The following is a 12520-nucleotide window of genomic DNA, read 5'->3' as shown; positions in this document are numbered from 1 at the left end:
AGAATACCTATCCAAACTGCCATCTGGAGGATAAAGGTCCTGCTGCCAGTGGGTTTTCAAAGTTCAGGCTGTATATGGTCACTTGATAGCCGGGTTTGGGGTATAGTACCCCTTCTTCAACTGTGCCTGATGAGCCCTTGTCCAAAGGCTTCCAGTCAGGCTCCTGCTGGAAAAGGAGAAGAGCATATGCCCGAGGGTATGGGGCAGATTGCACACAACCTTCCTTATCTTAGTTATTCCCAGAGATACCTAGTGCTGCCAATTCCTGAGCCTTTTGAGTTTTCTGAAGTGTAAATTTTGTTATTTCTCAGCTTTTCCCAGTGTTGGCATAGGATTTTCTCTCTGGTATCAGCTAGTCAGTTACCTAACTTGTCCATCTGCTTTCCCACTTCCAAAATTATGTTGTTGCTGCCTCCTCTTCTGTTCCTTTTATGGGCTTATGTCTTTTTAAAAATAATCTCATCACTATAGCTTTAGTGGGTTTTTGAGGGATCAAGATTAAACTTGTATGTTCAATCTACCATCTTAACCCTGAAGGGAATGGGAATGTCTGTCTTAATTGTGTGTGTGTGCATGTGCGTGTGTGTGCGTGTGTGTGCATGTACATGCATACGCTCGATCACAACATTAAGTAAATTTCTCTTTTTTTTAAAGATTTTATTTATTTATTTGTCAGAGAGAAAGCAGAAGCAGGGGGAGCGGCAGGCAGAGGGAGAAGCAAGCTTCCCGCTGAGCAGGGAGCCCGATGCGGGACGCAATCCCAGGACCCTGGGATCATGACCTGAGCCGAAAGCAGATGCTCAACCGACTGAGCCACCCAGGCACCCCTTAAGTGTATTGCTTATTGTGGTTAGAAATAAAAAAATTGGAAACCACTGCTAGGCAATGCCAACAACAAAGTGGTCAAGTCCAGTCAAAGGTTAACTGTATTTTCTCTTTATTATGAAAATCTTCCATGGAGCTAAGGGAGTTTTAAAGGCATATAGGGCCATGTTTTCAGAATGTGATACTCACAGGATACTCTAGATATAACTCTCTTTAGGAGGCGGCAGTGGGGGGGGCGGGGAGACAAGCTGCACTTCCTCTGGTAGTGTATTTGAATGTACCTCATCATTTCTGTTATGGGTACTAGAACTATTCTGGGTCCCAAATTTTCTGTTTCATGTCAAGAATGTCATAATGCCAAAAAAAAATAAAATACACAGAAAGCACAGCTAAATTATGTAATCTTCCATTGTGCTAGCAAGATTTGCTATATAAATTGCATCTACTCTGGTTAAAAAAATACACAGGAAAATGCAATTGCTTGTTCAAAATATTAAAGTTAGATCTTTAACTAGAACATTGCCTTAAAAATTCAAGAGGATATTTTATTTTGAAATCAGTGTATGCTGCAGATGTGTATACTTGGACTTTTTTTCAATAAAAAGAAATTTGGGGGTTTTCAGAACTTTTTTCAAATACTATAGCATTTTAATTCAACAGCCTAGAAAAAAAATAATGGGAGTATATTCGCAGATGCATGAAAAATTTCCTTGTAACATTATTTTTTATTTCTATGGGAATTCAGTGAGATGGTTTCTGAATCCTTAATAAAAACTCATTTTTAAGTTATTTACTCCAAATCTCCTAAAATTCAGAATTGAGTGAACACTGGTCACATGACTGAAATTTCACAATCCGTCCCTACAATATTAGCAATATAAGATACTGGGAGAAGCACGAAGGAGTGAATATCCAAAAGTGACATATGAAGGTACACTATGTCTCACTGTAATATAGTTACATTTCCACTAATGTTACATTGTTCCTGAAGAGAAAAATAAGGATTGCCTTCTTTATTATATTAGTATGGATGATTCAGATAGCTAGAGAGCGATCCCTCTTGCTTATTGTACTGATGTTAAAAGTTTTTCCATTATTTACTAATTACAGAATTAGTAAATTAGTAAAAACTAATTGCAGAATTAGACCCCGGAATTTAAAGTGGACATACATGCTGCATTCCACCTAAAAATAAAAGTGCAGTGTGTGATATTCACTCAACAAATATTCTCTGAGTTCTACTCTAGAAGTTATTCCTTCTTTTACTTGAAACTTATTTTGCCTCTTAAATATTTTCATGGACCCCTGAGAGAAAATTCTATTTTATTTTATTTTTTAAAGTATAGTTGGGTTGTCTGGGTCGCACAGTCTGTTAAGCATTCGACTCAGTGTAGGGTCAGGTCATGATCTCAGGGTTTTAAGATCAAGCCCCGCATTGGGCTCCACACTCAGCATGGAGTCTGCTTGAGATTCTCTCTCCCTGTCTCTCTGCCCCTCGTGCTTATGCTCTTTCTCTCTCAGATAAATAAATAAATCTTTAAAAAAAATAAAAACTATAGTTGACGCACAATGTTACATTAGTTTCAGGTGTACAACATAGTGCTTCCTGTTGGTATTTTGATAGGGATTGCATTAAATCTGTAGATTGCTTTGGGTAGTGTGAACATTTTAACAATATTTGTAACATTTTAACAATATTTGTTCTTCCAATACATGAGCATTTAATGTCTTTCCATTTGCTTGTGTCATCTTCAATTTCTTTCATCAATTTTATCGTTTTCAGAGGACAGATCTTTCACCTCCTTGGTTAAGTTTATTCCTAAGCATTTTATTATTTTTGGAGCAACTTTTTTTTTGTCTGAATGCTGGGCCTAGGACTTCCAGTACTATGTTGAATAAAAGTGGTTAAGAGTGGACACCCTCATCTTGTTCCTTATCTTGAGAATTTTTTTTAAAGGTTTTATTTATTTATTTGACACAGCAAGAGAGGGAACACAAGCAGGGGGAATGGGAGAGGGAGAAGCAGGCTTCCCGCTGAGCAGGGAGCCTGATGTGGGGCTCCATCCCAGGACCCTGGGACCCTGAGCTGAAGGTAGATGCTTAACGACTGAGCCACCCAGGCGCCCCTTGTTCCTTATCTTAAAAAAAAAAAACTATTTTAAAATCCTGTAAAAATTAGACATTATGAGGAAATATTGGATTTTTTTTATAGTAGGATCTCAAAGTATACCTAGTCATGAAAAATCACACAAAAAAAGGGGAAAAACTACCGTATAAAAGAAAACAAGGAGGCCAAAATCCAGAGGTTAGTTAGTAAGTTATACTTACTATACTATCAGTAAGATCCATAGCTGGAGTAGAAGGGGGACCTCTCTTACCTTGATGGTTCTCTTATTAAATATTAGCACCTTGCTCCTTTAGGTATTTGAGATACATCAGAGAACAAGATCCTGGTCTTTGTAGATTTTACATTCTAGTAGGGAAAACAAATAATAAACACCAACAAGTAAATTGTTTGTATATTAGAGGGTGAGTGCTGTGGGAAAAGGAGAGAAAGGTGAGGAGGCACAAATTGGTGAAGTAGGGATGTAAGTAACCTTGCATACGGTGGTCCGGGTAGTTCTAAAGAACCAATACTGAGCAGAGACCCAAGGCAGCTACAGAGCCTCCAGGCTTTCCAGAGAGGATTCCTCAAAGATAGCCCTAAGGAGGGGTGCCTGGCTTCTTTAAGGAGCAACTGGGAGGGCTGGCACAGAGAAGGGAAGCCTGGAGGGAAAAGAGCCATGGGAAAAATGATGGGAAATGAGGACGGACAGGAAGTGGGGGAAGGACAGACATACAGGGCCTTGTAGCCCTAGTAAAGACTTGGGCTTTTACCCTGGAAAAAACGGGGAGCCATTGGAGACTTGCACACAGAAAGACATGATCTCAATTTTCAAAGGATTGCTCTGCCCTTAATAATCCTGTATCTTAGGCAGGTGATTTAACCTTGCTGAGCTACAGTTTCTTCATCTGTGAAATGAGCATAACATTTCCAAACTGGCAGCATTCTATTTTAAGTTACAGTTTGTATTTGTAAACCACTTCGCATCAGGGATTGAATGAATTACAGCTATTATTAATAAAATAAAGGGCCCATGCCTCCAGGCCACAAAAGTGCTCAAGGCAAAGGCCCTGAATTCATCCGTCTCTGAACACAAAGTTGAGAGACTGGGGCCATCACGACCTCTCAGCTGACAACTTCTTCAGTGAAGACACTTGTCTCTCAACTTAGGAAGATGATTCACCAAGTAAACAAGAACACAGTGAAGTGCCGTCTACCCAACCACAAAGTTTTAAAATCCTAAATCCAGGGGCGCCTGGGTGGCTCAGTCGTTAAGCGTCTGCCTTCGGCTCAAGTCATGATCCCGGGGTCCTGGGATCGAGCCCCGCATCGGGCTCCCTGCTCCGCGGGAAGCCTGCTTCTCCCTCTCCTGCTTCCCCTGCTTGTGTTCCCTCTCTCGCTGTGTCTCTCTCTCTCTGTCAAATAAATAAATAAAATCTTTAAAAAAAAAAAAATCCTAAATCCAGACATTATTGAACAAGGACTACTGTCATGGGGCCTGAGGAAAAGACTTCGTGAAGCAAACATTCATTGAGTGTCTTCTCTGCACCAGGAAGTGTTTTAGGGGCAGGAGGTACATGGATGAGAAGATACATGGTAGACAGATACATAAATGAAAAGACATGGTCCCTGCCCTCAGAGAGTTTACTGTCTAGCAAGGACAGGAGCTTGTAAACAACCAAGTATAATACTATGTAATAACAGTCATAGAGGGGCATCTGGGTGGCTCAGTCGGTTAAGCGTCTGCCTTAGGCTCAGGTCATGATCCCAGGGCCCTGGGATGGAGCCCTGCGTCTGGCTCCTTGCTCAGCGGGGAACCTGTTTCTCTCCCTCCCTCTCCCTCTCCCCCCACCCTGCTCATGCTCTCTCTCTCTCTCAAATAAATAAAAATAAAATCTTTTTTAAAAAAATAACAGTCATAGAGATATGTGTTCACAGTAGGGGAAGACAGGGCTGAGTCAGTGTTGGGGATCAGGCTGCATTTCATGGAAGTGGTAAACTCTTGAAGGGCTTGTAATTGCAGAGCTGGATCTGAGACTCTAAGCTTTGTCATGCTTCCCTCTGTAGCTCATCCTCTTTGCTTTGGGTAACTCAAAATATCGGTAATTGCTAAACTTCAAAATAAAATTCTAGTTTTCAAAATGGCACAAAACTTATATGCGTGCTGAAATGTAAATGGTTTGTTCTGAATATTCTGATGTTCTCCACATGGGGAAGAGGGCACCTGCTTTTGTGGTGCCCTACACATAATCTAATGTATCAACTGCAAATTCAGCAGACAGCCAACCAAAAAAAAGGAGAGGAGAGTGGCTGGAGGTGTATAGACAGTTCCCTTGGAGAGAGTATCCAAAGCTAATGATGCCTAAGTAGCACCTCGAGAAACTGTTGGTAGTCTGGTACAGCTGAAGCATGGGATGGAAAGGCTATAATGAGGTGAGGTTGAATGAGGACCTCTGAGCTATCTGAATAAAGTTCCCTCACAGGGCAACCAGAGATGTCCTACTTGCCATCTGGGTTGAGAAATTGACTTGACATTAAATATCAGGTAATGCAGAGGAAAAGAGTAGAAGGGAATAGGCCAACATTTAATAGGATTTCCCTCAGAATGTTAAAACTATAAACAAATTATTCTCATTCTTTATGATTTAATTTAAAATTTGAAGTTTCTATAGTGAGTATATATTACTATTATAATAAGAGAAAAACAAAGTTTAAAAAAGCATTTGAAAAAAACATCTAGAACAAAATATATATTATCTGGAGTATTTTTCTGGGTTCCTTATTAGTACCTTGAGAACCCAATACATCTTGTTGATGACTTAGCAGCATCTAACACAGAACAGTAAAAAAGGCTGTAGCCAAGGACATGGTGAAATGAAATCACGCTACTCCAGCAGGGCCCAAGAAGTTATTCTAAACTCTAGTTGGATTAAAGGAATTGCCTTTGGACTAGCACATGGCTAAAATGGAATCTCTAATTTTAGGATGATATTTAAGGTGTTGGGAAATGATCATGGTGAAGGGTAATTGAAATACAACCAGCCACAGAAGGAAGAAACCCTTGGAAAATAAATTATAATTCATAACAGAATGTAATAAATAAGTTATCATCACCATTAATAGTGGTCATTTTAATGTGTGTTCCCCATAGCATAATGGAATAGAATCATAATGTGCTTTGTTTAAATTCCCAAAATAAAAATGTATTATGAACTTCTAGCCCTTTTACACTTTTACTGTAAGAATTACATTATAATAATGGTTTCCTTTAAGTTCCGGAACTTGGGAAGATTTTTTTTCTTCACTCTCATTGTTTTTCTATTTTTCAAATACTCTATTTCAAAATGTATATAATATTTTTGTGATAGAAAAGCATCTTTAAATTCCCTATGGAATTTTAAAAGTGATACAAATCATTTATAATTTCATACCCAGTACAGCTAATTTTATTTTTATATATTCTGTTCTGGCTAGTCTTCTTTTTATATATCATTGTACACAGTTATAATCAACATGAATATTTCATTTCATATTTTAATTTTACTGAACATTTAAAAACACATACTTCCATATTATTATATACTACTCATAATTATCTTTTTCGTAGCTATGTAGTACACCATCATGGTCAAATAATATAATTTACTATAATTTATAGTTTCCTCCTTTGGGACATTGAAATTTCTACAACTATTTCTCTATAATGGGCAATAATGCAGTTAACATTATTGCATTAAGCTACCTTTATTTCCTTTTTGAAATTATTTTCCAAAGAAAACTTCTCTGGTGTAAAATTATAAGATCACTGATTATAAAATTTTGTCCAATTTACATCGTCACTAGCAATGCTAAAGTATATCAGATTCACCTCTGCTTTTGTTAGTTTTAGCTATTATTAGTTAGTTAATTTTGTTAGTATTAACTATTATTCTTTTGTTAATTAAATTGGTATAAGTCCATACTTTCACATAACTCTAATTTATATTTTTTTATTTCTAGTTAGGTTGAATAGTTCCCTGCCATTTTTTGATACTAGCAGTCTCTTCTGATAGACTTATTTATACATTTATATTTTGGATTGTGATCCATTCAAATAGGCTCCTTACTCATTATAAATATTAAGCCTCTTTCTATCTTTCCATTTTCTTCCCAATCAAGCATTTTTCTTTGCATTGTAATTTAGTTATTTTAGGTAGTAACATTCTCTGTATTCATGATCAAACTGTCAGCTGTCTCCTTTATAGTTTCTTCTACTGACCCAAACATCAGGACATTATCATTCCTCTACAGACGGAACAAATGTTTTCTGCTACGTTTTGACAATTTGATTTTATTTTGATCTATGAACATGTAAGCTTCTTGTGCATAAAAACAGTAGTGACTCCTTTCAAAGAGAACAGTGCCGGGCGCTTGGGTGGCTCAGTTGGTTAAGCGACTGCCTTCGGCTCAGGTCATGATCCTGGAGTCCCGGGATCGAGTCCCACATCGGGCTCCCTGCTCGGCAGGGAGTCTGCTTCTCCCTCTGACCCTCCTCCCTCTCATGCTCTCTGTCTCTCATTCTCTCTCTCTCAAATAAATAAATAAAATCTTTAAAAAAAAAAAATAAAAATAAAAAAAAAAAGAGAACAGTGCCAAGGCCTGTAAAGAGTGGGGTTTCAGGGACACCTGGGTGGCTCAGTCAGTTAAGCGACTGACTCCTGGATTTGGCTGAGGTCATGATCTCAGGGTTGTGAGATTGAGCCCCGCTTGGGGCTTGGTGCTCAGCAGGGAGTCTGCTTGAGATTCCCTGCCTTTCCTCTGCCCTTGCTCCTTGCTCTCTCTCTCAAATAAATAAATAAAATCTTTGGGGTGCCTGGGTGGCTCAGTCGTTAAGCGTCTGCATTCGGCTCAGGTCATGGTCCCAGGGTCCTGGGATCGAGCCCTGCATCAGGCTCCCTGCTCCCTGGGAAGCCTGCTTCTGCCTCTCCTACTCCCCCTGCTTATGTTCCCTCTCTCGCTGTGTCTCTCTCTGTCAAATAAATAAATAAAATCTTTAATAAATAAATAAAATCTTTTTTAAAAGAGGGGGGTTCAGATAGCTGAGGAATAAAACAAGAACTGGGATTCTGAAAGCTGAGTAAAAAGATGAAATCTTGCTCCCATATCACAGATTTGGCAACGGGTATTTTTAAACTCTTTCTCTTTGTTTTTTTTTAATGATGCAATCATTTCCTCTTGCCTTATGAAGCGCCTGTATTGTCTAAATTGTTCCCATGCACTAGTGGTGTAGGGGGAAACATGGAGAATTAGTCCACATCCAATGGCAGATTAGTCAGACATACTTCTCAGCTCTGGCTGAGAGAAACTATGCAATGTCATTTTTTGGCCTGGGTCCCAGCCCTCAGTTTCTTCATGTTACTGATCCTGAAGCTGTTCTTTGTATTGAGGGTTTTTTTAACACTCCCCCGCTGATTCTAACATGCAGGCAAGGTAGAAAACCATTGTAATCATTTCATCAAGATATATAAAAAGAAATCTAATCCATAAGAGGAGATGATCAAGAGAAAGAACTAGAAACCACTTATTTTTTCATAACTACCTGCATCTTGATGGCAGAATTTCATAGTAGGAACAGAAAAACGGTCTTTGGACATAGCAGAAGTTTCCAGAATGTTCTTTACTTCCTCTCTCTTCATCATCTAAGGTTCACATGGTCTTTTCCAAACACTGAAATAGATTTTCCAAAATGTGGGAGAACAAAGTATTTGAAAGCAAGTTTTGAATACTGCTAATTAATAGGAAACAGGAGAGGGTCGGGAGAGGTAAAGGTTGTATTTTAAGCTTCTTTTTTCTCCAGGCACAGATCTTGCACTGGGGCAGGCTCACCACACCTGGCAGGATTGTCCACAGGGAGCAGGTCTTTGGGGAGCATCTCACCCTGTTGGCATCTTGCTTTTCGTGATTAGCTTTTGTGCAGACCGATGTTCACATGAGCTTATATACCCATAACCCACATCTCCCAAAATGCAAGGGCAGAGAGTCACCCTTGGCTGAAAATGTAGCCCCACCCAGGTGTCTTAAAATTCACTAAGGGTTTTAAGCCTCTGGGAATCATGTGAAAGACATTTAATGTGTTATTAACCTCCCTGGAAAGAAAAAGGACATCTCAAGATAGTTATGAAGGAGAAAGACAGCATTTTCCCCATTTTTGTAGCTTTGAAATAAGGAGAAAAATTTCCTAACTCAGCCCTTGCTTCAATATATGCCAGCAAAGATGTATTTCCTATTCATTTGTTCTGACCAAACACACAAAAAATATTTTTTAAAGACTGAGAACTTAATTTATGCCTTCAACAATCAAGTTATTAATGGTATAATAATATTCCACAATAAGGTGCATTTGGATATGATACAGTTGGTAACTAACTCCAATCTCCTGTCCAGCCTGTTCCTAAACAGAATGGCTAGGCTGAAGCTCTTATTGGGGTACAGGAAGGACAGGGGTGAGGCAGAGTAGCACTAGGCTGAAAGAAACTGTCTGATAATCATTTGGAATGTTCCCAGTTTCATTGACAGTCAGTGTGAACATTATGGTTTCACTATCTTTACATTTGTGCTTATTGTGACAGTACACACCTGCTGATAAAGTTTTCCATTAACTTCATAATTAAAGGACCCTGTATTTTATGCTATTCAATTGTTTTGGACACACATCATAGTGTTATGGTTGCTTATATGGTATTTTCAAGTAGATAAGTCATTGGTACAGGCATTGAAGGATCCGCCTTCCCTGTAAACTCTCCAGTGTTCCCCAGTTTTCTGAGATTAAAAAAAAAATGGGACTGTAGTTGAAGTTCCTTTCACTAGAATTCAGATGAGGGAAAGTAGTCACATGCCTCTTTTCTGAAGGGCAGCACCAGAGACCTGGGTGGCATAGTCAGTTAAGCATCTGACTCTTGATTTTGGCTCAGGTCATGATCTCAGGGTCGTGAGATCAAGCCCCATGTCGGGCATGCACTCAGTGTGGAGTCTGCTTCAGATTCTCTCTCCCTCTGCCTTTCCCCTTTGTGCTCTTGCTCTCTCGCTCTCTAAAATAAACAAATAAATCTTTTCAAAAAATTACTTTTGTGAATTCTGTACCAGGAATCCTGATAAGTGCATTATTTGATATTTCCTGTAGGGAGCTAACATCTGGGTATCTCAGAGGGTTCCATAATGGCACCTGGTGATCATCCAGCCTATACTTGAGCCCCCTGCATCTCTCACCCCACACACACCCCCCTCGCAACTCCAGGGTATGTGTATTTCCAGGTCTCCTTTAGGGTATGCACTGGCTTAGCACATGGCCATGGTGACCACATTCCCCCCGAATACGATTCTTTTTTTTTTTTTTTTAAGATTTTATTCATTCATTTGAGACACAGAGATAAAGAGAGAGAGAGAGAGCACATGAGCAGGGAGAGAGGCAGATGGAGAGGGAGAAGTAGGCCGAGCCAGGAGCCCGATGTGGGGCTCGATCCCAGGACCCTGGGACCATGACCTGAGCCGAAGGCAGACGCCCAACCGACTGAGCCACCCAGGCGCCCCCATGAAGGCAGCTGCACAGCCACATGGATGCAAATGTAATGCAAGAGAAGCGAATCCAAATGGCAACAGGGAGAAGAAAGACAAATCTGCAAGGAGGCAGAAGGGAGACTCAGAGTGAGGCAGAATTTAATAGTGCAGCTCCAAAGCAACGGCCTAGATTTAAATTCTGGTTCTGTCACTTACTCTTCATTTGTCCTTGAGCAAGTTTCTTAGCTTTCTGTGCCTCACTTTCATAATCTGTAAAATAAGGGGTGATAATACATATCTCTTGTGGGGCTTGAAGCAATCAAAGTTCTTGGCACATAATTAGATTTCCCCAGAAAGCACTTATTACTATTATTGTCATCATCATTATTGTCCTTGAGTAAAGATTTGGAAACGATGGAGAGAAGTTTTCCCAATTGTGTTCGTTTCCTAGGAATGCCATAACAGATGACCACCCACTGGGTGGCTTGAAACAACAGAAATTTATTCTCTCCCAGTTCAAGAAATCAGGGTGTCTTCAGGTGTCACCAGGATTGGTTCCTTCTGGAGTCTCTGAGGGAGAAAGCATCCCATGCTTCTCTCGGCTTCTGGTGGTTGCCCAAAATTCTTGGTGTTCTTGCCTTGTAGATGCATCAGTCCAGTCTCCACTTCCATCTTCTCTTTGTTTCCTATACCTTCTCCTTTTCTATCTTAGAAGGACACTTGCACTGGATTGAGGGCCCACCCTAATCCAGTATGGTCTCATCTTGAACCTTACCTTAATTACATCTGCAAAGACCCTTATTCCAAATAAGGTCATATTCAGATGTTCCAAGTGGACATGAATTTGAGGGCAATACTAGTCCGCCTACTCCACCAACTGAAAGCCCAGGTTAGGATCAAATCAGAGGAAGAAATTGCCAACAGCTCCTGGAAGAATGTCGTCTAACCTTCGGCATGTTGTGCACTGAAAGGGCTCTGTTGCATAGGTGGTCAATCAAGCGAAATGGGCCAGCTGCCCTCAAGCGCATCACTGAGTCAGAACGAAGTGTCAGCCAGAGTCAACATGTGTACTCTCCTTTAAACGGTGGCAGACTTCTCTAGAGAGAAGCTAGACATACCCAGCAGGGCTAGGCAGCGCCTGCGGCCAGCCCTTTCCCCTGCTTTCTCCTGACACGTTGCATGCCACTGCTGAACCCTGAAGGCATTCTGACCCTAGGTGATGCAATGTAAGAGCCTCGGGGAACTGGATTTTGGTAACACGCTCTGCAACTCACTCGCTCCACTGACCACCTGTGTGGCCTCAGGTAAGATACTTACCTTCTCTGAGCCTCAGTTTTGGCTTCTAAAAACCAGGCATAATATCACCACTAACTTGTAGAGTGGCTCTAAGTAAGAAAACTAACATTGGCAGAAGCTTCCCTTAAATGCCTTCCTGGCATAAATTTCAGTGAGTGGTTGCTGTTATTTTCATCACTGTGAGGTGGTGGCCCCGTCTCTCCCTCTTACGAGGCTTGAGGATAAGAAGGCCCAAAGGACCATGCAGCAGAGCTGTGAAGACCCATCTACGTCTCTTCCCATCCCACTCCTTCCGCTCTTGGCACACAGTAGACTGAACAACCACACAATAAATAGCTTCACTAAATGACGCCCCAGCTGCAGTCCAAATATAAGCACGGCTTCAGTGAATGGACTTCTAATAGCCTTTCAGGATTTTGAACCCAACCAAGACAACTCATGACACATTCTCTTCTTTTCATGGCTTAGCCAAGGAACACTGGGCCAAGCAAAGACAACAAAAAGCAGTGCTAGTGCTTTAGTATATCTCCACATTGAAAGAGGCTTAAATACTATTTGGAGGCTACATACCTCATCTCTCATGAGTGTGTTTTTATTACTGTATTTACTTGATTACCAAGGTAATTCATATTCATTGTAGGAATTTTAGAACATACAGCCAAGCAAAAAGAATAAAATTATTGCTAATCCCAGATAGATAGATTTTTAAAAAAATAATAAATTGTGACGTTTCTCAGTCGTTGGCCTTCAACTCATTTTAAT

At 40.2% G+C, this 12520-nt stretch overlaps 1 protein-coding gene across 5 annotated transcripts in view; it reads left to right on the top strand.

Moving 5' to 3' along the window:
* KCNQ5 (potassium voltage-gated channel subfamily Q member 5) overlaps positions 1-12520 on the top strand; it is a 502673-nt gene that overhangs the window by 464838 nt on the left and 25315 nt on the right. The gene's annotated exons all lie outside the window — the stretch shown is intronic.

This window comes from Neomonachus schauinslandi, chromosome 8 (assembly GCF_002201575.2).
Source record: "Neomonachus schauinslandi chromosome 8, ASM220157v2, whole genome shotgun sequence".
Taxonomy (NCBI): Eukaryota; Metazoa; Chordata; class Mammalia; order Carnivora; family Phocidae; genus Neomonachus; species Neomonachus schauinslandi.
The sequence above is the reverse complement of the archived record's forward strand: the minus strand, read 5'-3'. Positions and strand labels throughout refer to the sequence as shown.